At 42.0% G+C, this 2,933-nt stretch overlaps 1 long non-coding RNA gene across 1 annotated transcript; it reads left to right on the top strand.

The window, feature by feature from the left end:
- The first annotated feature begins 846 nt into the window (after nt 1-846).
- Nucleotides 847-1,965, top strand: LOC115114398 (uncharacterized). Its single transcript, XR_003861232.2, has 2 exons — nt 847-1,146; nt 1,335-1,965. It is a non-coding gene; the product is annotated as an uncharacterized LOC115114398 (long non-coding RNA).
- Nucleotides 1,966-2,933: the final 968 nt, after the last annotated feature.

Here is a 2,933-nt window from a genome sequence, read left to right as displayed (position 1 = left end):
CCCCAATGTACAGTTGCAATAAAGCTTCTCAATCTCTCCTCTCCTCTCATTTGTCCTCTCTTTTGTGATACTGCATCTCTCTTTGCATGTTGTATGAATCACATATGAAAGGTTTGTATACAGTGTTTCTCAGATTCCTGTCACTCTGGGCTGTAGGGTGTCTGTCACTTCAGCAGAGGAGATATCCAGGTCCACATGGGTCTCTCTTTATTCAGATTAATTAACAGAGAGTCGATGGTCTTCAGGTTTAGCTCTAAATACAGAGGGCTTTGAGGAGACTGTAGCTTAGAGTAGTCGGCCGGTTCGCCCAGGTGCGATGCCGGGTGGCGTCCCAAGAGGGAGGGGTACTGTCACTTTTGCTCCCACTCTTCCCTTCCCCTGGCGCTTGAGGGCGCCAGATTACCCTGCATCACGCACTCCTGCCATCCATCACGCACTCCTGCCATCCATCACGCACACCTGCCTTCCCTCGTCACTCGCATCAGTGCTATTGGACTCAACTGGATTCATTTATCTCCTGTTCATTTCTTCCCCTATATTTGTATGTTCCCTTGCTCTGTTCCCTGCTGCTGCATTGATTGTTTTTTGTCTTTGCATCTGTATCTGTTTCTGACGCTGTTCCTGTCTCGTCTGTCAGTTGTTTATTAAATGTTCACTCCCCGTACCTGCTTCGTCCCTCCAGCGTCATTCCGTGTGACAGTTATTTCGAACACAGCAAAGCCAAAACACTGCTATGACTTTGAAATGATAAGTAGGCATATGCAATGTTGCTCCTCCTCTTTACATAGGTTCTTTAATTAACACACCCACCAGGTTTCCTGTCAAATAGAAAGACCTTGAGATGCACCATCTCCTGTCAGTTAAGTTATGAACGTATAGAATGTGTCAGGTTAGGTTGTTGTACTGCAATTGTAGGTTTCCTTTCACTGTGGGCGTCAGGACACAGTAGTGCATAGCAGAATCTTCCTCTTTCGCAGAGGAGATGTCCAGATCAGAACGGTTATTCTCATCATTCAGTTTGACTGACAGTCGAGGATCCAGACCTGGAGCCCGTGATGGAGACCCAACACCATGCAGGATAAGCAGAATATACCGAGGAGCTGATCCAGGGTTCTGGAGATACCATTGAAGAGAGACTGCAGATGTGTAGGTGCATGAAAGTGTAATATTTCTACCTGCTGGAGCATATACCTCCTCTCTTCTTGTTGCTGCTTGATACCTCTGTCACATCCTCAAAATGCAGGGCTGCACTGAAATATGATTACCTTAGTCTCCCTCTACTGGATATTAGATAAAACTGTGTTATTTATTTCCATTTATTTTCTTGATTTTAGGGCACCAGAGTTGGCAGAAGGACCTGACCTGCCTACTGTGATGTCATAGTGGGAAACATTGCTTGAAGGGCATATCTGTAAGATAATTAATCTATTCAACATGAGGCAATTCATTCATTCACAGGTCTTTTTGTTTTCATCTTTATATCTAGAATCTACAGTATACATCTGCAACATATTCAGAATACCGAATGAGTTTGTCACTTTTTCATTTGTTACAACATTTTATTATTGTTTATTGAAAATATTTCACTGTACATTTCCAGCCTACATGTATATTCTTTGTCTACTGAAGGAAACCCAAAAATGAAAATGTTTATCTTAGGGGATGTCAGTGTTTTCAGTTTAGAATTTTGTACAGTGTGTCTGGGTTTCCTGTCGCTGTGGGCCTCAGGGCACAGTAGTACAGACCAGAGTCTGTCACTTCAGCAGAGGAGATCTCCAGATCCATGTTGGTTTGGCTCGATATTCTGCTCATAGGTGTCGCCTGCATTTTTTAAGAAATTAAGATTGTCATTTTTTTTATTGAAATAAACATGTATTGTTGTAGTTTTCTAAACAGAAAACATGACACTACTTTGAAAGCCATAACTTACCTATTACTGAGAACATAATAAATGACCAGATGATATGCAGTGTAAATGTGATATGTGATATGCAGTGTACAGTGGTTCCTCCTTTAAAAGTTGTGAGCTTGCACCGCGGGACTTAGAGGTACCCAGCATCACGGCTTCATTGCTTCAGACCACCACAAGGGGGAGTTAGAGCACTCATTATGCATTTGGGTCCCAAGGTCTTTATTTGACCAATCATATCAAGTGGTTCCAATGATGAATTTGACGCGGGCCCCCCGTCCCTAGTGACTTTCTTCAGCAAGGATAGCTGACAAAACATTACTGTGAAGCAAATGTATGTAGTTATAATGTCATAACGAATCAAGCAAAATGTTAGAATTGAGAGGAATATGTTAGTTAATGTAGAGACAAACGATTGTGCATATTTTTTGTCAAAGTTAATTGACAAAAATCGCTATTTAGCAAGTTTTTTTATGCCATATCCAATACCAGGTGAATCAAAATCATTCATTATAGCAAGCAGGGAGCAGGTTTTCGAACCCTCAACATTCTAGCCTGAAGTCCAGCACGCTATGGACTGTACCCAAATGTATTAATTGGGGTTGGGGCCAATTGTGGCTAAAAGCACTTTATACATTGGAATCTTTAACATTTGGAAAGGGGAAAAAGTACATTTACTAGTTTTTCACAAGCGTAGCAGGATGGGCTATTTTCTGAACAATAGACTTTTCAACCTTTTCTAAATAATTGGCTAATAGCTGAGCTAGGTGTGAATACACCCTCCCCTCCCCAACTTGAGCTAGGTGTGAACCCCCCCTCCTCCTCACAACCTTGCAACAAATCATTTTCAGGACTATCTGGAATAAGCAGCGGAGATGCACAACAGGTTTCTAATTAGAGGCTATTCTCCACAATGTGTGGATGAAGCTCTTAACCTTTTATGAATAGGGGGCAGCATTTTCACTTTGGATGAATTGCGTGCCCATAGTGAACTGCCTCCTACTCTGTCCTAGATGCTAATATA

The sequence above is a fragment of the Oncorhynchus nerka genome, linkage group LG9b, assembly GCF_034236695.1.
Source record: "Oncorhynchus nerka isolate Pitt River linkage group LG9b, Oner_Uvic_2.0, whole genome shotgun sequence".
In the NCBI taxonomy this organism is placed as follows: Eukaryota; Metazoa; Chordata; class Actinopteri; order Salmoniformes; family Salmonidae; genus Oncorhynchus; species Oncorhynchus nerka.
The sequence above is the reverse complement of the archived record's forward strand: the minus strand, read 5'-3'. Positions and strand labels throughout refer to the sequence as shown.